Source organism: Podarcis tiliguerta (genome assembly GCF_965153285.1).
Source record: "Podarcis tiliguerta genome assembly, chromosome: 2".
Classification (NCBI taxonomy): Eukaryota; Metazoa; Chordata; class Lepidosauria; order Squamata; family Lacertidae; genus Podarcis; species Podarcis tiliguerta.
In genome coordinates, this window is record NC_139535.1 from 25,121,744 (window position 1) to 25,148,330 (window position 26,587).

General features: G+C 44.8%; 1 long non-coding RNA gene across 1 annotated transcript; it reads left to right on the forward strand.

Moving 5' to 3' along the window:
- The first annotated feature begins 1,824 nt into the window (after positions 1–1,824).
- LOC310671175 lies at positions 1,825–21,235 on the forward strand. The gene is made up of 3 exons (XR_014507863.1): positions 1,825–1,841; positions 17,428–17,623; positions 20,679–21,235. It is a non-coding gene; the product is annotated as an uncharacterized lncRNA (long non-coding RNA).
- Positions 21,236–26,587: the final 5,352 nt, after the last annotated feature.

Genomic DNA, 26,587 nt, shown 5'->3' on the forward strand with positions numbered 1-26,587 from the left:
TAAAAAAAAGGAACCGTCCCCTATTAAAGATACCTATGTCGATGGTTCCCATGGGGTTACTCACATTACAGTGAAGCCTCATATGGTGCTTGGAATTAGGGATGCATAATGCATGAACAGACAGAGAGAAACACAAGGCGAGGTCAGTGAAGTGAAAAGCTATAAAATAGCTTTAGAATTTAGGTACTTGGGTTCGCGGGGAAGAAAATTCTATCGCCACCCAGGCCTATTCCTTCCACGCTGCTGACGAAGGGGCACTGCGATCGTTCCAGAGGGCAGCCGTTGGAAACAAAGTCTTATTATGCCGAGCAACAGACAAGTCTATTTTATTTTATTTTATTTGGATGTAGAATCTGTCATCTCTGCCAGGCAACGAACAACATCTAGGAATACTCCTTCCTGCAAAGTACCGTGGTGTATTTTGGCTTCTAGCTCTGCAGACATGATATAACAAGCATGGGCTGCCAGTAATTCACCCAGTGAAGCCGAGCAGTGGAAGATTCAGGTCAGTTTAAGGCAGTGCTTTTTATTTTTTCTTTCTAGAAAAATAAGCGCTGGTACTCAGGGGTGAAATCAGGCTTTATTTCACCCTGGTCAAAGACACAGTTTGGTACCCACAATGCATATTTGCACATACACACACATGCAGGCTGGGAGCCTCAATGGCGGCCTTCTGCAAGTTTCACCTGTGGCAAAAAACCTGGATAGCCCTCCTGTAGCTATGGCTCTGCGGTACTCACCAGGGAGTTGTTACCAGAAGTGCCACATTTTTTAACAACAAAAAAGAGGTGCTGGTACTGGGTACCCCCTGGGAAAAAAGCAGCACTGGTTAAAACAGAGCATTTCTTCACACAGCACACAGTCAGTGGGATTTGCTGCGCCAAGATGTGGTGACAACCACAAACCTAAGTGGTATTAAAAGAGAGTTAGATAAATTCATGATGAATGAGGCTAGCAATGGCGATTCGTCATGATGGCTTTATGGCCCCTCCGGGATCAGAGGTAAACTGCCTCTGAACACCAGTTGCTGAGGAATAACAAGCTGGAAAGGGGTCTTGCCATAGGCATCTGTGGGGCTAGGTAGGCCTTTGGTCTGAACCAGCGGGGCTCTCATACTTTTATGTTCTTATGATCCTGTGCCCACTCACCGAGTTACAGCCTGTCTCCCTAATACACACGTTCGTTCACACGAGAAACACAGACTCAAACACAGAAACACAAAAGCAGATTCAGGCATGGTCTCACATGAAAACAGACTCAAAGCTGAAGTCTTTCCACGAGCCCAGATCCACCATAGCTCCTACCAGAGTTGTCCATTGGCAGAGAGGCTTATGTTGGCCAGCTTGACACGGGTAGCTTCCAGAGGGCAATTATCAGTTTTTGCAAATCAACGAAGCTTGCACACTGGTTACCTGTCCTGTAAACCAGTCATTTGTACAGGAGCTTCCAAAGCTCTAATTCCTCAAGCATCCCTATGATGATGAGCAACTCCCCTTTATTTCTAATGTGGTGGTCAGGCAACCACGTGGTTGAAGCCATTTTGAAATGGCCTGAAATGACAATTGTACTTTCTTTTTAGGTTTTGAAATCTATGTGATCTAAATTTTATTTTTTTGGTAATGTTGAATTTATTCCGTGTTTACCAAACTGTTGATTTTTGTCATTTTTAAATTTTCTGACATGCTCTTATTTTGTCTAAACTGAACTTTCCCCACCACCAAATTCTCTTTTGATTTCTGGTGACAACTGATTTTTTTTCAACTGGAACTCACCAGAACTCAGTCCAGGCACCTCTCAAGTGGCTCCATTGCCATTATAAGAGAACAAAGGGAGGACAGATGGTGAGTTCCAGCACGTCTATACCTATATCTAGCTATATCTGTATCTATATCTATGGAAAGCAGCTGACTGTGCAAGTCTAAGTGACTGGGGAAAAATCAGTTTAGGCCCTGTCTTACACAGGAATCAGCTCCAGTTCCAAAGCACAAAGTCTGGGGTGGAAGGCAGCTATGCAGTCCCTTGGTCCAAAACAACAATCATAAATTGGCACAGATTACTTGCAAACTCTTGAAATTTAGGTAGGGTTTCGGTGCTGTGGGAGGTTGGCTTGACCTCTCACTCTTTTATTGCTTTGCCCAACATTCCCAATTTTTGCCCTCACCTCTCTGCAGGCAGAACGGCAGCTCAGAAATAGATGCCAGATGTGCATAAAATGCATATCACCGATACTATATTTTCCTAGTACTCACCCTTGCTTAATCAAGGCCATCAAGCGCTTGCCCTTGCATCAGCCCTGAGGATGCTCGGATTCTGGCAAACCTCAAGAAGGTATGGGGAGCAGGGGGGAAATGAAGCCAATGCCCACTGCAGTTGACGTCTTGATCATTTTGGAACAAACTCATCCTGTGTCCATAGCAAAACTATGGAACTCTCACGCGAGGCTGTGATGGTGACCACCTTGGATGGCTTTAGACAACTTGGATGGATTAGACAAATTCATGGAGCACAAGGCTACCCAAGGGCTACTAGCCACAATGGCTCTGTCCCACCACAATTGTCAGAGAGGCATCATGCCTCTGAATATCAATTTCTAGGAATTGCATGTGAGCAGATTGCTGGTGCGTTCATGTCTAGCTTCCCAGCTTCCGTCAGTCATCTGGTTGGCCACCATGAGAACAGGATTCTGAACTAGATGGGCCCTTGGCCTGATCCTGCAGCCTTGACTTATATTCTTATGTTCACAATCACTGCACAGCTGCCACACCCGCAGCTGTGACTCTCATTTTATTTCTGCTGTGCACTGAAGAACTCAGTTGCAATTTGCCTTCTGTGGCATAATGTCAGATGCAACAAACAAACAGATTTCCGAGGTTTATTTAAACAATACGATGGAGCCATCACTGTTGATTCTTTAACAAACTGCACAGGGTTAAGACACCACCTACAAGTTATGCCCAACAGTCCACCCAATGAAGCCATGCATTCAGCTCTTTGTACATAGCTAGCTTCAGATTTTCTGAAGTTCACTGCAGTCGATTTCTCCTGCTAGGAAAGCTGGCAGATGGCTGTTAAGCAAATGATTGACTTTCGAGCTAAATCTCCCCACTCACAAAAGTCAACAGAGGGGAAGGGTTCTCCATGGGATTTCTTGCCCATGATGGAATTAGGATGGAGCATGTACTGAGGTGAGCAGCGAAGATGATGAAGGGTCTGTGAACAAAGCCTTATGAGGAACAGTTGAGGGTATGTTTAGCCTGCAGAAGAGGAGACTGAGAGGTGATATGATGGCCATCTTCAAATATCTAAAGGGCTGCCACATGGAAGATGGAGCAAGCTTCTTTTCTCCTGCTCTGGAGGCTAGGACTTGATTATGTATTTGTTTGTTTGCTTGTTTGTCTTATATACTGGCCTTCATAAACAGATCTCAGGGTGGTTCACAAGACAAAAATACAAGATAAAAGCACAAATAAACAGAAACAAGAAAACAATCGTCCCCCTCCCATAAACATATTGAAAAGGCTGTAGAATACTAATACTAATAATAATATAATAATAATATTTTATTTATATCCTGCCCTCCCCAGCCAAAGCCAGACTCAGAGCGGCTAACAACAGTAAAATGATACAACATTCTAAAATCATTTCATTATAAAATCAGTTCAAATCAGATTAATGGCAAACATTGGGCTGGAGTTCTGTGAGTTACAAGACAGGGGATCTTCTGCTGCTATGTAACTTTTCTTCTTCTTCTTCTTCTTCTTCTTCTTCTTCTTCTACTACTACTACAGCTTTTTCTGTTAAATACAATCCCTGGGATGCCTTTATACACTTCCAATTTAGAGCAGGTCAAGCTTTTTCTGTGCTGAAACCTTATGCGCTAAACTGATCAGACAGAACTCCCTCAGCATGAGATCATGCCTTTCTTAATGACTGCAACTGACCTAGGCCAGGCCATTGAAAAAGGCAGGCTTCAGAACTCCATTCAGAGAACAGCAAGCTATGTTTGAGGAGCTGCGTTTCAGTCTCCCTTGCATTTAGGGCATGCCCCCCTGCTACAAATCTAATATGTCCGGGGGCTGTTATGCAATGCAGGAGTGCCATGTAGAATGCTATGGCTTGGGCGTTCTGAGTCTTGGGCTAGAATATTCCTTTCCCCCTTTCCATTTCCAATTCTGGCTTGGAAAAAGGGTTGCTGGGTGTCCTACTTTACAGAAGACAGTTCTTTCTTTGAAGGGCTATCTGGCCCAAGGCTGTTTGAAAGATAAGAATGGTGAGCAGCGCCCCTGATTGTATCCATCAACAGTCAGCACATAGACAGCAGACTGAGCATCCAATCACAGTCTACTCCCACCATGGTGAGATTTACTGCATTTTTAAAATCTTAATTATAGCAAGTATCTCTAGATTTGCATCTGTCTCTATAAGTTAGCATATGAAAAAATTATCAGCACTCCCTTCTCTGATGATGAATAAATGGCTACCCTGTTTGCAAACCATCTTGATTTGGATCGGGGCATTTGTTGTTCCATTCCAGGAATCAAAATGTCTTGGGCTAGCCTTGTTTGTAAACAGTGCCCTCTGACCCGGAAGTGCTTCCTTTAATCCCAGATGTGGGAGATGAACTCCCTCTACTTGCCCAGTGAAGTTCATCACACTCTGAATCAGTGCAGGTGTGCTTCCACCTCACACTTCAAATTTAGGTATAGAATGGGTTGAAATTCATTGAAAATTATTGTTTTGTACAAGTGCTAGCAGTCTGGGTCTGTATGAAGAGATACAAGAGAGGCCTCAATCTATAAACAGAATGAGGGACCGGCCTGTGTCTGCTTTGCTAGATCAAGTAAAAGAACTGGAGAAAGCAGGGTTTCCATAATATATTTAAATTGCTTAACCATTCCAGACCTTGTTCGTTTTAATGGCGTTCTTGCCAAAAAGCATCTAAGGCTGCAATCTTCTGCACACTTGCGTATGGGAATGTTTGCACCATTGAGCACAGTAGTACTTACTTCTGAGTAACCCTGCATGGGATTGCAATGTATGAGATCCAGTTTCTTGGCAAAAGAAGTTGGACCTTTGTTCAAGCTGGAGTCCCTAGTTACACTAGATCAACTCTGAAGAATGGCTTTGTTTGTCAGATACCGAGAAATATGACTGTCCTTTTGCCCAAAACTTCGCCATTGTTTTGCTTAGTAACCACCTGAAATGTTTACATTTGCACACTGCAGTGGTAGTAAAAGGAAATCTTATCTCGCAGCAAAACCAACAAGCTGTTTCAACACAAGAACAATGTCTGCAAAACTGTCATGCCATCTGTGCCTGTAAAATTCCGTCTTTCATAGACACAACATGAAAGCCAAAAAGAGAGAGAAAGAAACAAGAAACACCCTCTGGAAGACAAAATATTCTGTATTTTGTTCTCCAGTATGCATTTGCTGAATTATGCTGCATTTTGAATTATGGTGCTGGAGGAGACTCTTGAAAGTCCCATGGACTGCAAGAAGATCATACCTCTCCATTCTTAAGGAAATCAGCCCTGAGTGCTCACTGGAAGGACAGATCGTGAAGCTGAGGCTCCAATACTTTGGCCACCTCATGAGAAGAGAAGACTCCCTGGAAAAGACCCTGATGCTGGGAAAGATGGAGGGCACAAGGAGAAGGGGACGACAGAGGACGAGATGGTTGGACAGTGCTCTCAAAGCTACCAGCATGAGTTTGACCAAACTGCGGGAGGCAGTGGAAGACAGGAGTGCCTGGTGTGCTCTGGTCCATGGGGTCACGAAGAGTCGGACACGACTAAATGACTAAACAACAACAACAACATGCATTTGCTTTCCTAGAAAGTAATATGTAAGTATAGGAAAGAGGAGGAAGGATTCTGTCTGTCCCAGGGATGCAGAAGCTGCATCCCTCCAGATGTTGGTGGACCACAACTCCTATCACCTCTAAGCACACACCATGCTGGTTGGGGCTAATGGGAGCTGGAGGTCAACAATATGGAGAGAGTGCCACAGGTTCCCTATCCTTTCTCTACTGCACTATATAGAAGGCTTACGAAACATTGTATTGAAATGCTGAACTCTTTTCTCAATTTTCAACCCTTATGTTGCCAATGAGTCCAGCGGTATTTCGAGTGGCATGGTAGGACAGAAAGAAATAGATCTTGTGTTCTGTTCATGAGAGCAGAAATGGAGATTGCAGGGCCAGGGTAGCCGCTTAGATTTTGTAATGCAATTGGCTGCAAGGCGCTGCACCAGTCTCTGCTAGCCTTCCAGATGTTTTAGACCACAGGTCCCATCAGCCCCAGTCAGTATGGCAGTAGGACGCTGGAACTAAAGGGTCAGGGTGCTGTCAGTGGTTCCCGGCTGGTTGCCCAGGAAAGTACAAAGACAAGGAAAAGTTTCTTACAGTCCTTTTTTATTTCATTCTTTACAGAGAGAGGCTATAGAACCCAGCCTCTTGGATAATGGCGTTGTCCTGAGTGAATCTCCACCCCCCGTCTCTCCCACTTCTGCATTCGTCACTTCTATGGGTGCTGGTACATGCCCTCTGTCTTTGAGCTCTTTGCTCTCCTACTTTTAAGGCTTGCTGGGTTCTGGGAGATGGAGGGCCTAGAATGCTTTCCAGTGATAACATGTCAGCCAGCTGCTCCGGCTCCGCCTCTTCCTCCTCTCCCATCATTTCCCAGCTTTCCCCCTCATCTGCCTCTGAGCTGTGACCTCCCTCAAACCCCTGTTGCAAATCTATACTGTCTTCCTCTTCCCCCACCCTCGGACGGTTAGGATGGGGAGGCGGTTTCCACCATTCCTCCTCTGCCCAGTCCCTGACATAAAGGCAGTTGTAGTCCAAAATATCTGGAGGGCAGGAGGCTCTCTTCCATCTTTGAGCATTCTCTAGATTCAGTTGCCATCACTATTCTGTATCTCCTGAAAGCTCACAGGTTCTCATCAGCCCACCCACCTTCTGCCCTAACTGACAGGGCACTGGCTGCAGTAGTGGCTCTCAGTCTTTCAATGGCCATTAGTCATTATGGCTACAGTGGTACTTTGGTTCTCAAACGTAATCCGTTCCCGAAGACCATTCGAGTTCTGAAACGTTCGAAAACCAAGGCGCAAAGGGCTGTCTGCAAATTTAATTGAGAAAATTGAAAAAACATGCAGAAGAAGCCATTCTACTTCCAAGGCACGTTCAAAAATGGAAGCATTTACTTCCGGGTTTTAGGCGTTCGGGTTCCGAAATGTTTGTCAGTGGAGATGTTCGAGAACTGAGGTACCACTGTATATGCTAACTCCAGGTTCATGGGCAGCATAGTACAGTGGTACCTCGGGTTAAGAACTTAATTCGTTCTGGAGGTCCGTTCTTAACCCGAAACTGTTCTTAACCTGAAGCACCACTTTAGCTAATGGGGCCTCCTGCTGCCGCCACGCTGCCACTGTGCGATTTATGTTCTCATCCTGAAGCAAAGTTCTTAACCCGAGGTACTATTTCCAGGTTAGCGGAGTCTGTAACCTGAAGCGTCTGTAAGCTGAAGCATCTGTAACCCGAGGTACCACTGTACTTGTTCCTGGGGAGCATCAACAGGAGATGGTTGTTGCCTTCAAGCCCTGCTTATACAAGGGCACCCCTGAAGCACCTAGAGGGCTACTTTGGAAAACAGGATGCTGGACTCAGGCAGTAGTATTATAAAACAAATAGGGTCAGAATCCAGTGGGGCTCTTCTTATGACCCAGACATCTAAAGAGAAGCATGTGCAGTTTGGGGAGTTAAAAGGACTGTCTTCTGTGTCCCAGTACTTTGCTGAGACCTTGGTTGTAGCTAGCATCCTCATTGCTGGTAGGGCAAGCATCATTTATCTTGTGCTGAAAACCTACCATTTCATAACAAGAGATATTTTATCCCTCCTTCTTCCCCCTTCAAATGCTCCCAAGCAAATCTGTCTGAGGGATAATAGAGAGCTGTGTGCCCCAGCATAGCGTGACCGGCTCTGAAAAAGATATTTGTCTTGAGAAGTGCTTTTCAGACTTGGCACGGACAAGGAGAAGAGGAAGGCGGCAAGCTCTATGCATTTTGCATGTGATTATATGTTTCCTGAGGTGGAGCTATCCTGCTAGGAACATGAGGCAAACAGATCAGGTGCAAATGAAAGGGAACAGGATTGCCATAAGGTCAATGCTTCACGGGGCCAAACGGGGGGGGGGGGGACCCCACATGATAGAAATATCATATGAAAAGCTGTCCCTCAGGAAACTCTTCCCCTTATGTAACTATTTAGTTACAAAATGCCCCTTCTGGCATTGAATGAAGGGATGGGGAGAAATTTCAGTGACAGTACCATCATACAGGTGAAAGGACTGTTTTCGCAGTTTCCGTTATTTATTAAATTTATATACCACCCTTCACCCGAAGATCACAACAGAAAAACTACAAAACAAGAAAACAAAATACATAATGAAACGAAAACAAACCAATAACCCCCACCCCTTATCATTAAGGATCAGGCAGTAGTATTATAAAACAAATAGCTTTATTTAAAGAGGCTTTCTTTCATTCCTAACTCTCTCTGACCCTTCTCTGTGTGTGTGTTCTCTCTCTCTCTCTCTCTCTCTCTCTGTGTGTGTGTGTGTGTGTGTCTCATGCTGAATCTTTTTCTGGTAGCCATTCCCTCTGTCTGTGACTAAGTTTATCTTCTTGACTGCTGTCCTGACTGCCTCCACGTACATTGACACATTTACATTCCATATTTTGGGACGCTTAAGTAATCATGGAATTGTAGAGTTGGAAGGGACCCTGAGGATTATCTATAGTCCAATCCCCTGCAAGGCAGCTGCCCCATACAGGTCTCGAACCTGCAACCATGGCGTTATCAGCACCATGCTTTAACCAACTGAGTTATCCAGGCTGATGAATGGAACCTGGAATTCAATAGAGACGGATTTATACATTTCAGACGCCTGCCTGTGAGGAAGAACACACACACACACACACACACACACACACACACAGTTAGCTTTTCTAAGTATTACTCAAGTAATCTCCAGCCTTGCCTTTGTCTTCAACTCCCTTGCTTCCAGCAGGCAGGCAGGCAGGCAGGCAGAGCTAAGTTCCACGCCTTTAATATCTCTTTCATATGTTCCTCCAGAGCATTAGAGGGTGCTTTTTTTGGGGGGGGGGGAATCTATTTCTTTAAAATGAAAACTGTACGTATTAACACAGTAGATGAAAAAACACAAACCTATAGAGTAAATGTGGGCTGGCCGGGGAGGGGCAGGGCAGGGGGCTGCACAAATGGGCTAAGTATTTTAGCCTTGGTTGAATTGTTGGGGGGGGGGGATTGTTATGAGGAATAGATAAGAATAGTTAAGAATGAACTGTCCTACTCTATCCTAGGGATCAGCACAGTTTGCTTACTCAGAACAGCATGTTCTTATTAATTTGGTTTACTGGACGCTCCAAGCATGGTGGCAAAACATATCTAAGGGGCCATCAGATGGCTGGATAAGATACTTTGAGCACATCGCATGGGCTGATGCCGTATTTGGTCCACTTTTATGTGTAATATGGACAGCAGTGTTTGCACATATATATGGTGAAGCCTGAGTTGGGCTAGGGGCACTTCTGTGCCCCCACACCCCAAACTGGCTGAGCATAGAGGCCTCCGACATGCCACACATTGACAAAAGTCAGTATCATTGTCAAGACTCAAAATGCACTGTAGACTTCCACGTCTATTCACACTCAACAAGCCAACCAGATTCTGCCATTCAAAAAGGCAAAGAATTACCCAAGCCAATAGTGAAAGCTCAGCAAGATCTGTCTGACTTTTAACATTCCATTTCATCCAAAACATCATAGCGCCTCTACTCATTTTCAGTCTTTCTTTTTTATTTCTTTACATTGCCAATTATAAAGAGGGTATTTTTATACTATTAGCAAAACTACTAATTTCTATGTGGTATTTTTGGACCCTTGCCTGCAACCCTATATACACTTACTTGGGAGTAAATCCCACTGAACCCCATGGAGCTTAACCCCATCTTAGTAAAGACAAATGTTATGCAAATGTTATAGAATAAACTTTTCAGTAAATCCTTAGGGAGAGGATTACTGAAATTGATAATCACTTTACTATTCCAAAACTATAGCCTCTGTTCAATAGAATATAGATAGCCCACTCTTTAAAAATTTCCAAACACCAACAAGTATGAGAAGGAAATATGCCTCTGTTATTTTTGATTTATTTTTAATTTATTTGAAGTTCTCACTTTAATTTATTTTTAATTGATTTGAAGTTCATTCCTCCCGAAATTCTTTTAATGAGCCAAACACACATTTGTATTTGTTCACAGTCTAGTCTTACACTTTAGGATCAAGGTACTGGGGCCATTACTTCTTATCCTATCTAAAGTGTGTAAGATAAACACTTCATTCCAGCCACAAACATCCCTTCCACCCCCCCCCCCGCCATTCTTTAAATATTTGAAAGCAACCAGCTTCTCCCCTGAGCTCCCCATGACCAGTTCTCCCCGCTGTTCTTCATATCATCGGCCAGACATACACTTAGGATGGAGTCTCCAACCCTTTTGACCTAAGACTGTTATATGTAAATGATCTGCAAATGGTGTTTAGAGGTAAGTTTCACATATTTACAGAGGTCCTTCTGCTTTCCAGGAGAGATAACCTATCAAAGTCTGAACGATAAAGCCATGTGAGATAAGGAGTCAGAGCCCACAAACCAGATCTGAATCAATATTTACTGTACACCCGAAGATGACTTCTCTGCTGCCAGTCTCAGACAAGACCCTCAAGAAAATGAGATCCTTAGTCGAGCCTCTTTGCCGGGGCGGTGTGTTTGGGAACAAATCTTGGGATATGGGAATGACTTGAACTCATGTTCTGTTCTACATCACTTAAGGGACTGAGCAGGCTCAACGTTGCCAGGGCAGTTTAGTAGCCAGGTTAGCCGTAGTGATGGAGATATCTGTGCCACCTCCCCCAGCTGCTGCTGTGCAGAACAAATCTTAACAGTTTACACAAAAACTTTCCAAAGTGGAGGCATCACCTCCTAGAACTATTCCAACACAGGACTAGACTGTGTTCTGGATTCCTCCTGAGAGTCATCTGCTATAATATACTAGAGGATGTAAGTGACTTTATCATAGATTTGTCGCGTTGGAAGGGAACCTGTTTGAAATGCTTTGCAAACAAATCACAGTGGGCCACTGCTGTTTCTGGCCAGCATGTAAAAAGCCAAGAACTACCCCAAAAAAAGCTCTGCTGGATGGTATAACGAGGATGCAATGACAGCAGCCAAGTGTCTTCACTGGCACCAAGATAACGATTCCTGAGATCTTGATAATGATTCAAGAGTCAAGACCCATCAACTACCTGACTCATCCTTGTGTTCCACAAAGCCAGGGCTTTGACAGGTGTGCCATTTTAGCTGGCAAATCCTTCAGAATGGTCAGAAACCAGTTGAATTCATCAACCTCCAGGGACAGGCCTTTCCCAAAGATCCCTGTCTGTGAAACTACTAAAGTGAGAGGAAAAGGGGTCTCCTAATAACTGGATGGCTATATTGATCCTCTAGGTTCAGAGACAGTATGGCTCGGATTAGCAGCGGAAAGCATGTAACAATTGGAGCAGGCTGTTGCTTCATGCCTTGGTTTGAACCAGTAGGTTCAACTTCTCCTCTCATGGGAGTTTCCTCCTCTGGAACCCCTGACACAGATCTTCCACTAAAATAAATAGATAACTCTGTCTTCCACCATTATCACCAAAACGGTATCAGTTCCAAAGCCAGGTCAGAAACATAACTCAATCAATCAACCAACCAGCCAATCCAATTTTATTACGCAACCACAGACCCATGGGAAATCTTACTGGGGGGAAATCGATATCTTATCCAGAAATGTTCTGGGCTGATCACGTGCTCAGTTAACTGCTCTAAGGAAGGAGATCAGAAGCAGGCAAGTATAGTCGCCAGAGGTTAACGTGCAGAATCACAGGTGGCCACGAGAGAACCTTTGGACTCCAATAACTGCAGTTTTAAAAGTGCTGCTTTCTAAAGGCAACTCCACAACTGTATTCACAAGCTTGCAACTCATAATTGGAAAATACAGGCCTAAAGCAATGTCTGATTACTAAACTTGTTTGGAAACATATAGAAACGAAACACAGAAACTGAAACCCTACATAAAAAGTTGGTGGATCCTGCATTTTAAAAAACTAACTATGACTAGGATGTTAGGGTCTTAACGTTAAGGAGTTCACATCTCCAGGGGCCATTGACGCTGGCCAGCATAATTTTATAAATGCCCATACAGGGAGAATGAGCCGATAAGATGCGATTCTGGCACAAGTCCCGATTCATTTATATTGGTAACTCCTTAAAGTGCAATTTTTCATAGTAACATTGTTCTACAGTTTGTACAACATACTGGAGGTTCTCTCCCCCACCTGCTAAAGAAGCCCAAGAGGCATAATTGACGGAAATGTGATGTAAAATGCCAAGGTCATTTAAATAATAGGTTCCTTTCCAGGCCAGATTACAGCAGAAAGGTAGTTCCCGAGGGAAAAGAAATGAGCACATGTGCTAAGAAATGTGTGGATGTTATCTGGCAATGCTTGGCTATGTTACAACTATGTCTAATAGCCCAAAATAAAAGCAGTTTGGTCATGGCGGAAACATGCACATAACCAGGCTGGGGGAAAAACCCCTCTTTAAGAACTGTACTTAAACCCGTATCTTCTGACTACTAATAGAGAACCCAGGGACTGAGTGTTAATTCATTCCCAAGTGAGACAAGCTGGATTTCATCCGGAAGAAGGAAAACATCCTAATTGTGACCTCATTGTCCTGCTGCCACTACACCAGCAGCCTTGAGGTTGTGGACTTGAGGGTATGGTCATCACAGTGGGGTCGGTGAGCCACACACTGATGCTCCAACCTAGATGAAACCTGGGATATCTGTAACAGGGTCTCCTTGTTTTTTAAAAATTGAGAGCAGCCTTTGAGTGGGAGGTTTGTACTATGGTGTCGGAGAAGGAACCCTTGCCCTCTGCCATTTTCCTGATCTAATTTTGCCCTCCTAATGCTACTTCCTGTTACACATTAAGGCATTTTTTTTTCAACCTATGGGGAGGAATTTGATGTAGTGCTAAGATAAAGCCCCTTAAGGTGTACATGCAAGGTCCCACGATCTGAACAAAATGAGTTATCAGGGAACTGTTTGCTAGGCAAGGGTTTGCATAATGAGTTGACGTTTTCCATTGATTCATGTCCGAAAATTTCTAATGTGTTCACAGCCATGGAATTTTGACCCCCAAATAGTGGGAAACGCCAGAAAAAGCTCGCTTATTTGCCCTTTACCCCCTCCCACCATAGCTGTCAACTATCAGATTTGAAAATAAGCGATCAGCAGCCTCAAAAATAAGGGATCAGCAGCCTCACCTGTCCCGGGGACAGTCTACAGGATATCTAACGATCCGGAATAGCAGCGGGAAGCAGTGGGAAACTGCGCTGGAATAAGGGAATTTCCAGCAAAAAAAGGGAAGGTTGACAGCTATGCCTCCCACCATGGTTTCTGGAGAAGCAGCTGCCACAAACCAGCAAAACACAAAAAAGCAAGGCTTGCCTGAGGCTGCTTATTGGCTTACAGTACTACACACAGGTCTGGCTGTTTGGATATCTGAATCCAGGAGGGTTGTGCTCATTGCAAGAAGAGGCTGAGTCAGTGCAATCAGGATCTGAGTAGAATTTTTGAGATTTTTGCCAAGACCCTCGCAGGCACCACAGTAAGTACAGGCACAACCCCTGCTTATCAGGCTTTATTTATTCTGTTTTAATGAGTTGACTCTTATACGTATGTTTTAGACATATTGATCCCACTGCTCCCCAAAACTTTATGGAAGGGATGACCTGCTAAACAAACAAACAAACAAACAAACAAACAAACAAACATGGTTGCTCACCAGGCAAGTGAAGCCTACAATACTTCAGCCTGCCTTTGGAAGGTGGTGGACTGTCCTTCATTGGAGATTTTTAAACAGATGGATTATTTAGCTGTGATACCAGCATGGCTGGACCATAAAGAAGGCTGATCGCCGAAGAACTGATGCTTTTGAATTATGGTGCTGAGTGCTCACTGGAAGGACAGATCGTGAAGCTGAGGCTCCAATACTTTGGCCACCTCATGAGAAGAGAAGACTCGCTGGAAAAGACCCTGATGCTGGGAAAGATGGAGGGCACAAGGAGAAGGGGATGACAGAGGATGAGATGGTTGGATAGTGTCCTCGAAGCTACCAGCATGAGTTTGACCAAACTGCGGGAGGCAGTGGAAGACAGGAGTGCCTGGCGTGCTCTGGTCCATGGGGCCACGAAGAGTCGGACACGACTAAACGACTAAACAACAACAACCCGCATTACAGAGAGTTGAAGTACATGACCCTTGGGTCCTTTCCAACTCTACAGTTCAGTGGTTCTATGAAAGCTCATGGCACCTCCCCACCCCATATTTGCTGCAAGCATTTTAAAAGGGCACGATTGGTGTGTGCTTAGGAGCAGGTGCTTAGTCAGTAATCAAAGGACTAGCAAGAAGAAATAGCAAGTTATCGACTGAAAGTCAGGATATTCACAGTGGGAGCAGTCCAGAGCAAGGTTTGTTTCTGGCAATCATTTGCTGCAATCGTTCAGTTTCTGCTTGGAGCGGCTGGTTCGTAAACCCACAAAGTGCTCCCTTTAAAACTCGTGGGATTGAGGCGAAGTCCGAAGACAAAGAAGCGAGATGTCTTGACTTTGAGGTGGCCTTTCTTCAAAGCTCAAGGCAAACGCTGTGCAAGGCAATTACAGCCGGGGCCATTTCCCACCGCTGCACCCATTCGGAGGGAGCTCTAAAATGGCCAAACATGGTTAATAGCTGCATTGAGCTCTTGTTTGGGGATTAACAAGCCCTTCAGAAGAGTTTAACCTGCCCCTCTCTTGGCTCAGAGCTCTTCACTAACAAACTGGTCATTAACCACTGCTGAAGAATCACTGAGTGGTTTCCTGGGATTACATCAGCGGTAATTAAAAAACCTAATCGCTCCCAACAATGGCCTGCTAAATTACACTAATTTATCATTCCACCTCTTGAAAAGGCCTCAAGTAAGTGGGCAACAAAGAAAGGGACAAAAACACTGAACGGAATGTGATCCCCTCAAGATGCAATGCAAATCGAGAATTTCCTTGGCATCAGAACTCCTTTTTTATGTTACATTTGCACACATGGGCCAAGACTCCAGTGTGCAGGGGGTTGAGGGTGCAGGAGCTTGTTTGTGTGTGTGTGTGTGTGTGTGTGTGTGTGTAAGTAACTCAGGATGGGTGGAAACAATGTGCATACTAGGTGGAATTTTCACAGGAATCAGATGTAAAGGCTTCCTTGCAAAAAAAGAAGTTATGAGAATTATTTTAATTAAGGGATCCAAAAGGAAACAGAAGCATTTTTTCATTGGTTAAACTACCAGTCAAAAGGCAACACTTCTCAAACAGATGCTCTGTATCTTGACGAAAGCACAGCAGTTCTTATTAGGGCTTGCTTGCATGCATGTGTATATCTCCATTTTACTGATAACTGTGATGTAAATATTTACAGCAATTACTTATGCTATTATTGAAGCTATTTGGGGAATATCTTACTCAGCCACCCCTACCTGCTGGCAGCATCAGACTTTGTGGGTTTTAAAAAGCAGATGTGTTGAGAGGAATAAGCAATTGTTATGAATGGGGGTGGGGATGTTAATGGGGGAGGGAATAGCTTGTTTTAGATAGGCTTACTCTCCTTGTGTCTAATGCCTGAATCCAGATTGCTGTTACTATGCCAAGTTACTTCTAGTTCTTTAATGGACGACGTGCTTTAAAATTCTGACTTATTTTCACCCTACCCACCACCTCAATGTTTCCGGATTAATCCATATCTGTCCATGGGGAGAGGGGAGAGTGTGGAGCAGAGGTTAGGATTTCCATTGTGTCCCAAGTTTCTTCAGGTCAGGGGCAATTGTGCCACCTCCTGGTGGCTGGCATCATAAAAGGGGGGGGGGCAGGGAATCAAACAGAGTGTGATTCAAGAAAACACGGCAAGTGTACGTGTTGTTGGAATTTGATGAATTATAGTGGTACCTCGAGTTACAGACACTTCAGGTTACAGACTCCTCTAACCCAGAAATAGTACCTTGGGTTAAGAATTTTGCTTCAGGAAGAGAACAGAAATCGTGCTCTGGAGGCGCATAACCATCATAGCTAGTAGCGCTTGATAGCGCTGTCCTCCATGAATTTGTCTAGTTCATCTAAGTTGGTGGCCATCGCTGTCTCTTGTGTGAGCATAGCTGTCAACTTACAGATTTGAAAATAAGGGACCAGCAGCCTCGAAAATAAGGGATCAGCAGCCAAAATAAGGGATCAACAATTACTTTGATGAAATACATATTTTGTTGCTTGCAAATGGCTTTAGATACCTATTAGGTCCATAAATTACCATATAGCATATATTCAACACAAAAAACAGCAACATTTTGTTGTTGACAAAGCACAGCTGGACATAGAAAGGGCCCCATTACCTTCAGTAGCTTATTTAAGGGACATCATCAATAAGGGACAGCAGTGGGACATGGTGCTGATATAAGGGAATGTCCCGCCAAATAAGGGACACTTGACAGCTATGTGTGTGAGTGAGTTCCATAGTTTAACTATGAGCTGCATGGTAATTTTAGCCAGCCACGTTAGCAGAATCAGCTGGTGTGGTAGGGCAGGTTTTCACCTGGAAGGGGCTGGGGTGGGACAGAGTGGTGATGAGGTCAAGGCTGCCTGGGCACATTGGCAGGGATGCTGCATTGGCTCTGCCGCCGGTGCCACGCTGACCCAGCCTAGCTCCATTCAAGTAAGATACAGCAGCCTCAGAGTGGGGAGGATATTTCTACTCCTTTGCCCGACTGCAATTTGGCATAAAATCTAAGCAGCCTATAAAATGCCACCAGGAGACAGAGAACGAGGAGCAAACAGAAGGCTATAGCTTACAGAAGTGTCCTCCCTGCCTTTTGCAAACCAAGGAGCTGACGAGTAAATGAAACACACAGAGCAATTTTACTCGAGGTTAATTTGCTCAGGAATAAATCCCACTGAGTTCAGCAGAGCTGGGTCAGTTGGATTGCAGCCATACTGCGCTGAGGTAAATCTTCAAACGAAGCCAAGTTAAAATACTCACCTTATTTGTTTTAACTTTCTATAAAGAGCAGCACAGCTCAGAAGATGTATGTATGGGTTGGGTTTTGTTGTTGTTTTTTAAGTCCAATAAATTCTTTGTTTTCATTGACCAATGGATTCTGCCCCCCTCCTGCTTTTACCCACCATCCACTCTGCTGCATGGTAGAGTGTGAGCTTTACTCTCTCTTTCCCTGTAGGTAACAAACTTGGCTGCTGCACTGCCTAATCCTGTGATCTGGTGCCCTCCTGGGAAACTCAATTCCAGGCAACTTCCTGACAAAGCTATTCATCAGGCATATGGACCACATTGATTCTCGAAGAGCAGTCATCATCTCTGGGGTCAAAACTCACTCAGCCTTTGAAATGCTAAACTGCAGAAATGTCCACAATCAGGTAAACATTTCCCAGTTACATTACTCATTCAGTATCTGCACCTAATTATTTAATCTGCATGATTAACTGTGTGTATGTAAAGTCTACATGATTAAGAGCCCCGGTGGATTAATTTTCATTTGAAAAGCAATTTGTACCTCTCAGACATACATTTGTGAACATAACAAGATTATCCCAAGAAAAGACAGAGTATTCTCGTATGGAAATATTGCAAATGGGTAATGAAGAGAAGAGAAAAGGAAAAAGTCAGCGTAACATGCCTTCTTGTTCTGCAAAGAACTGTTTCAGTCACTGGATTTCAAACTTCTTAGCCTCAGGCAACTTTGAACTTCCCATCCTTGGTGCCTCTTCACACAATTGTAGTTGTAGTGTACGGAACTCACTGCCACAAGATGTGGATATGGTTATTGACTTAAATGGTCATATAATCCACATCTTAAAGGGTAAAGGGACCCCTGACAATTAAGTCCAGTTGCGAACGACTCTGGGGTTGCAGCGCTCATTTCGCTTTCAGGCCGAGGGAGCCGGCATTTGTCCACAGACAGCTTTCTGGGTCATGTGGCCAGCAGGACTAAACCGCTTCTGGCACAACAGAACACTGTGACAGAAACCAGAGCACACAGAAACTCCGTTTACCTTTCCGCCAGAGTGGTACCTATTTATCTACTAGGTTGGCAGGAGCTGGGACCAAACAATGGGAGCTTACCCCAGTGCAGGGATTCGAACCACTGACCTTTCAATTGGCAAGCCCAAGCGGCACAGTGGTTTAACCCACAGCGCCACCCGCGTCCCTAATCCACATCTTAGATTTTTTTTTTCTTAAATGGAGGGCAAATCAATCAATGGGTATGACATATGTTAGAACCCCATCTTCAGAGGCAGTGCATCTCTGAATATGGCTGCTACTTTCATGCTTTGCTTGTGAGAGTCTCGGAAGCATATGGCTAGCCATCATGGGAATCTGCCTACTGGCCTGGAGAATATTATTTGTTTATTTGCAACCATCTTTATAGACTGAATCATAGAATCATAGAGTTGGAAGAGACCACAAGGGCCATTGAGTCCAATCCCCTGCCAAGCAGGAAACACCATCAGAGCACTCCTGACATATGGTTGTCAAGCCTCTGCTTAAAGACCTCCAAAGAAGGAGACTCCACCACACTCCTTGGCAGCAAATTCCACTGTCGAACAGCTCTTACTGTCAGGAAGTTCTTCCTAATGTTTAGGTGAAATCTTCTTTCTTGTAGTTTGGATCCATTGCTCCGTGTCCGCTTCTCTGGAGCAGCAGAAAACAACCTTTCTCCCTCCTCTATGTGACATCCTTTTATATATTTGAACATGGCTATCATATCACCCCTTAACCTCCTCTTCTCCAGGCTAAACATGCCCAGCTCCCTTAGCCGTTCCTCATAAGGCATCGTTTCCAGGCCTTTGGCCATTTTGGTTGCCCTCCTCTGGACACGTTCCAGTTTGTCAGTGTCCTTCTTGAACTGTGGTGCCCAGAACTGGACACAGTACTCCAGGTGAGGTCTGACCAGAGCAGAATACAGTGGCACTATTACTTCCCTTGATCTAGATGCTATACTCCTATTGATGCAGCCCAGAATTGCATTGGCTTTTTTAGCTGCCGCGTCACACTGTTGGCTCATGTCAAGTTTGCGGTCAACCAAGACTCCTAGATCCTTTTCACATGTACTGCTCTCAAGCCAGGTGTCACCCATCTTGTATTTGTGCCTCTCATTTTTTTTGCCCAAGTGCAATACTTTACATTTCTCCCTGTTAAAGTTCATCTTGTTTGTTTTGGCCCAGTTCTCTAATCTGTCAAGGTCGTTTTGAAGTGTGATCCTGTCCTCTGGGGTGTTAGCCACCCCTCCCAGTTTGGTGTCATCTGCAAATTTGATCAGGATGCCCTTGAGTCCATCATCCAAGTCGTTGATAAAGATGTTGAATAAGACATCAAGATGGAGTCCAGCAAAACATCCTTCTTCTTTGGTGACACAGGTGCAGTAAAGGATTAGCTACTATCAAAACAATACAAATAATCATTCAAAAATGACCAGCTACTATAGAAAAGGTTTAAACAACGAAATAGGCCCTTTGGCCTTGTATCTAGGCACGGGGCTGCAGCTGTCCATCTCCAGCCACGGCGTTCAAAATCCTTGTCCCTGAAAATGACTCTTATATTAACACTTTCCATGCCAATGTACTCACTGCCTGAAGCAATCCAATGCTCCAGCCATCTCTCCCAGTTCTTCATGTTCCACCACCAAACACATTTCCTATTAGTCTTCTTTTACCTTGTAAGTAACAGGGGCACTAGAGGCAGGTGGAGTGGTTCATGGCCTGAGGGTTCCCTCCTTATTCTCCTCTTTCTATTGCCCCCAAGCACCAATTTGCAGTGTGTCAGGGTGCAAAAGCCTGGAGATAGTCCACAGCCTTCCAGGCTTTCTGCTTCGCCACGCCGCTACCCATCTTGCCCATTAACAGGAAGTGAGAGAAGAGGCAAACCTCTCTCTCCTCTCTCCTCTCTCTCTCTCCCCACTGTTCTCACTGACTCAACAAGTTGCAACCTATGTGAACAGAAAGGGGAAGGGGAAGGACTGGCTAGGAGGGCTTTTGGAGATGGTGAAGGCTGATGGGAATGTGCCAAGTGAGGGAATTCTTCTCTGGCTTGGATTTTGATCCAAGCAGCAGTGGAATTCTGGGGCTATAAAAGCTTGCATCTCTGAGGTGGGTTTGTGAGAACCCCAAATATCCAATCCTGGCTGCTGGGAACTGCTCCAGCACCTCCAGTTTGTTCTATTTCACAGAAGCAAATTTGTATTTGGCACCAAGTGCACATTTGACAAGGAGCTGCAGCCAATCATGTTTGACTGATGAACATACCTGTATGACGCACATTTTTGCAAGGACACATTTGTTACACTGCATTTTTAAGTGCAGGCTTAGAACATCTCGCAACAGCATGCAATTGAAAAGGGAACCTGTTAATTGGGCATTAGTCTCCAAGAAACGAAATAGCACCTTAGGTTCTAACTGGATTGTTTTCGCATAGGCTTTCTTCGGCTCGGTCAGAAGCTTGTGCCAAATAACCTAGAACACAAAAACTGTGTTCTTCCGGTAAGGAGGTGATTGCTTTAAGCACCGTGTGATAATGGAGACCTGAATGAAGCTGCTATTGTTGATCGGGATTAAGATTGGGCTGACTCTTCAAAAGAGGCTAAATGGATGGAGAGGCATTGTGAATGAATATGCCAAGACAGCAACTCCAAGGATTTTGCTAGCCCTGACCATTCACCGAATGGCAGCTGATAAGGTTTTCAGTAACATGAACTCCACTCTTTGGATAATACCCCCCCTGTAATCTAGGCATAATTAAAAGTGTTAACAATTTTGTTGCCTTTATCTGAACACATTTTTCCCACATGCTTGAAGTGACCCAGGTCATAATCTAAAGACAAGCAGCCTTCTTGTTTTACACGCTATTAGTCTCGTGAGCTGTTCCTTCAGCGGGTGTGCAAAGGTCACTGTACCCCAGGCAACATCTTTTGCCAGCATCTCCCACAAATCCAGGATGCACCAAAACAAACACAGATGGATTACATGTTGTCTGTGAGCTCAGCATTTCTTTCCCCCTCTTTCCTTGGATGCCAGAAAACAATTAAAGGCTCTGTGTGTGTAAGCTGTGATGATGCAGACAAATTATTTGACAATTACCCTGTCGGTTACCTTTATTAAGTCCTCCATAAAATGATTCAAGCGGGTGCAACGTGGTTCCGCTATGTTCTTGCTGCACAGTCTTCCTTTATTAAGGAACAGGAATAAAATTTTAAGGTGAGGTGGAGGACAGAATTGATGATAACAGGTACTGAACCCAAAGTTGAATTTAATTTTTTTAAATAAATGGTATCAGGAAAAAGTAATAATTTCTAAAACACTAAAACAAAATCCAGTGCAGTACAGCAGCACTGTACAATTGTATTGTATAACACTGTACAAACTCATAACCATACAATTAAAATGAGTGGGATTTACAAAAAGACCCCCCCAAAAAAACCTCAGCAGTTTGGCTACGCAATGAGTACATGAATGATCACTTGATTACTTAGAAATCTTTACGGTCTCTGCTATAATTGAGAAACATAAACATGCCATTTGAAATGCACAAAAATGGTGAATATATTTATAGAATGTATAAACCATTTACTTAAAAAACAACAACTCAAAACTCTAAATGGTGTACAAAGGATTAGCCAACAGTTGCCAAAGAAAGAATACCATTTCCTACAGGGCATCATGGCCAAGAGATTCTCCAGCAGCAGGGAGGGTCAGATCATGAAGTGAGACCATTTGGTTTATATTCAATAGTCATTTGATATTTGACAGCCACTTGGTTTCCTCAGTTTTCATTATTACCAGAAGGCTGTGTGAATGCCAACAAATCAGCTTGCTCATCCTTGATTGGGCCTCCTGAGGGAGGTTTTGTGTGTGTGTGTGTGTGTGTGAGATTTTTTTTTTTTTAAAAAATTTGCTCTTCAAAGATTGTTCGAGGAACTTTCCAGTTTGTGTGAAGAATCAACAGCTTAACCCTCTTCAGGTCAGTAAGAAAAATGATAAGTCAGGACAGTTACACATAATGGAATGAGAATGTATAGAAGAACGGGAAAGGAATAGTCTCCACCAGCTCACTACACCTCTTGGCGCCAGTCGCTCTGTGTATAGTTGCTGCCCAACTCAAAATTCAAGGCTCATATCCAGAAAGTGTGGCGTAGTTTAAGCTTCAGACAGATTGGTACGTTAGCTTTGTGGCAGCAAGGCTGAGCTGGGTACAGGGATGGTCCAGGACATTTGGGCGCCTAAGGCAAATCCCAGAATGGCAGCTCCCCCCGCCACTGCCAGGGAAGAAAGAGTGAGTGAAGATGTACATTAGGAACAAGGGGGAAATAAAGATCAACATTGGGATCTGCTGCCCCTATGGGTCCTGCTGCCTGAGATGGTCTCCTCACCTTGCCTCATGGGTGGGCCAGCCCCGCCTGGCTACGTAGATAATATATCAACACCCAGCACCTTTATGCAGTTGTTGGGGTCACAGCATCCCAAATGAACCCACCTGCCCCTCCCCAAGTGGACTGCTACTGACTTTGAGCTGCCATTTAAATTTCCCACAATGCACCAGAGTGATATTACATTGTGTGCTTTGAGGCATTTGGGGAAACTTCAAATGGTGACTCGTGGACTGGGCTAGGTGAGCCCAATAGTGCTTCTCACGTCTTAAATTTACAATGAAATGGCACTATTTCACTATAAAAATGAAATTTGAACTTTTATTTATTTATAGAAGTATTTTTATACCTCCACCTCATAAAATATATCAAGGTGGAGTACACTATAAAACATAGAATATCAATTAGTTTTGTTTTTAAAAATGTACAGATAATCAATTGTGGTGACTCACTACCGTATTTTTCGTCCCATAGGACGCTCCGTCCCATAGGACACACCTAGTTTTTTGGGGGGGAAATAAAGGAATTTCCCCCCCTTTATTTCCCCCCCAAAACCAGGTCGGGGAACAGCTCCACCTCCCCGCTGTCCCCGGAGCTTGTGGGGCTGGCACTGGGGAGAAGCGCGCTCCAAACCAGGTCGAGGAACAGCGGGATGGCGGCGCTGTGCCTCTCCGCTGTCCCCCGAGCTTGTGGGGCTGGCTGATGTCTGCCCGGCGCTAGGGGCACTCTGCTTCAGGGCGCCCCGCGTGCCCGGCGGCAGGCTGCTATCCGCAGTGTGGGGAGCCCTGAGGCAACTCCCGCGGGCTCCCCAGGCGCACCGACTCCTCTCACTCTCCAAGCTTCAGCGAAAGCCTGTATTCGCCCCATAGGACGCACACAGATTTCCCCTTCATTTTGGAGGGGAAAACGTGCGTCTTATAGGGCGAAAAATACGGTTATAACAAATTAAACATAAATTTAAAATTACTCCATCCAGAAGAAGCAACTGGCCTATCTTCTGCACACAGGAACTACCCACCACAAAGCCTTCATTCCCCCCCCCCCCCGAGTTCAAACTCAGTTTTTTGGCCCTCATCCAATCCACCACTGCATTAAGGCACAGCCCAGGGCTTGCAAAGCCTCGCCTGATTCAGATGTTAGGGAGAAACAGAGCTGTGTGCCATCAGCGTACTGATGGCAAGGTGCGGCAGAACTCCTCATAAAGTCTCCTAGGAGCTTCATGTAGATGTTAAATAACACAAGGCGACATAATGGTGCCCTACAGAACCCTATAGCCAAAGTGCCAGGGGGTTGAAGAGCAGTCCCCCGATGTTGCTCTCTGGACTTGGCCATCCAGGTAAGGATGGCATCAGCCAAGTATGGTGCTTCCAAGAACCATCCCACTCAGTCATCAAGGAGCAGCTACATAGCCACATAGAGCTACAACTGGTCCCCACTCATTCTGTTTTTAGGTGTCAGATGAAGACACATTTGATTTCCCATACCTATGGAAACTGATGTGAAACAGAAAGTCCTGCTGGATTGTTTAGGCTTTCCTCTTCTCATCTTCTCCTCCTCCCTCTCAATTTTTTGCTTTTCTTGATGTCTGTCTCATATATGGTTGGTTCTATGGTTTATGTATTGATCTGAGTATTTTAACAGATTGTTATGTATCACCCTGGGATTCTTTAGGTTGAAGTGTAGACTACAAATGTTGTGTGTGTGTGTGTGTGTGTGTGTGAGAGAGAGAGAGAGAGAGAGAGAGAGAGAGAGAGAGAGAGAGAGACCTTGTCCGGTTGAATATTGAAAGTGTGGGGTGCCTGGGGTTCTTCCCAAATCAGCCTTTTATTTTTACACAATCTGGTAGGCTAGAACTTTTGGGTGGGTGGAAAGGGATCTTCTTTTGACTCTCAGTGCTGAGAAGTGTAAAAAAAAAGAGGGGGTGGGGAGAGGGGGAAAAGAATGTCTTCTTAATTGGTAGGTGTTGAGAACTTTACAATATCTGGTTCCAATTGTGGTTGAAGAGTTGGCCTGAACTGGAGAAATCCTGGCCAAAGGGATAGGCCATAGCCATAAAACAATGAGGAAGCAATGACTCCCAGGACAGACTTTTTCAGTTGTTTCAAAGGCCAAAATAAATGGTCCAGTAATAGCTCGAGGATATAAGCTAGCTTATCAATCAAAGAGCCTTTCATACAGTCGCTTGCTCACTCCGGGTGCTGCTGGTAATGCCATATAAGCTTCTGAATGAGGCCATGAATGGGCTGTCTGGAGGATCCCCTGGAGATAAGAGTTGTGCGGAAAGCTGAAAATAGGGGTATTTGCAGATGTGAATTACTGGCCGTGGGACTCGCAAGCATTGTTACAGTTGCCAACTGACAGCCGGGAGAGGGAGAAGCGTGGTCTGCCTCTGTATCTCCATCCAAGTTTAATATGCAGAAATCAGCAGCTGAAGCTGTTGGGGCCATTGAGATAAACACAATCACCTGCTAATTGCTGCAGAGCCAGCCATTGGTGATGGGACAGGGGCCAGTGTTGATGTGGGAAGCCTGACTACTGCTTCCAGATCTGAGGGAAGGAGCAGACCCAACTCTGCTTATACGCTCCTCTACATCCCATCCCATTTCAGCTCCAGTCCCTGGCTGAGATCAATGAGCCTCGGCTTCTGTTCAGCTTAGGTTCATCCCAGCATTGTTGATCTCTTCACAGCTCTGCTCCAGTGTCCATAACAACTGCATGGGTGCAGAACGAAGCACGATACTTCACCCCCATTACTTCTCCCTGCCCCCAATTGTTGTTGTTGTTATTTAGTTGTTTAGCTGTGTCTGACTCTTTGTGACCCCATGGACCAGAGCACGCCAGGCACTCCTGTCTTCCACTGCCACCCGCAGTTTGGTCAAACTCATGCTGGTAGCTTCGAGAACACTGTCCAACCGTCTCGTCCTCTGCCGTCCCCTTCTCCTTGTGCCCTCCATCTTTCCCAACATCAGGGTCTTTTCCAGGGAGTCTTCTCTTCTCATGAGGTGGCCAAAGTATTGGAGCCTCAGCTTCAGGATCTGTCCTTCCAGTGAGCACTCAGGGCTGATTTCCTTAAGAATGGATGCGTTTGATCTTCTTGCAGTCCATGGGACTCTCAAGAGTCTCCTCCAGCACCATAATTCAAAAGCATCAATTCTTCGCGATCAGCCTTCTTTATGATCCAGCTCTCACTTCCGTACATCACTACTGGGGAAACCATAGCTTTAACTATATGGGCCTTTGTTGGCAAGGTGATGTCTCTGCCCCCAATTACTCCTCCTCTAAGCACTGAAAGAAGATATGAGGGGCTGGTGGGGAATAGCCCCACCCCAACCAACGCATCCAGAAATCACATCTCCCTGCTGTTCATGTTTCTGGCTGGTGTGCAAAGAGTCTGGGCATAGTAATAAACTGGTTTCCATGACACAGTAAGCCAAACTATGGTCTTGCTTACAGCTCGTGATTGGTAAGGAGAGAGCTTAGTTGTTTGGGTGACACATACAGTGGTACCTCGGGTTACAGACGCTTCAGGTTACAGACTCCGCTAACCTAGAAATAGTACTTCTGGTTAAGAACTTTACCTCAGGATGAGAACAGAAATCTCACAGTAGCAGTGCAGCAGCAGCAGGAGGCCCCATTAGCTAAAGTGGTGCTTCAGGGTAAGAACAGTTTCAAGTTAAGAACGGACCTCCAGAACAAATTAAGTTCTTAACCTGAGGTACCACTGTAAAGCCAAACCTTGTCTTAGCTCAACGCATTGTGGCCCGCAAGTCTGCTCACTGTGTTGTGTGAATCAAATCAATTTGATTTATTTTTATCTGTTGTATCTACACCCCACCTTTTCCTCCAAGGAGCTCAAGGTGGTGTAGATGGTTCTGGGCCGAGAGGCCATGAGCTTCATGGCTGAGTGGGGATTTGAACCGTCATCTCCCAGGTCCTAGTCTGACACTCTAACCACTACTGC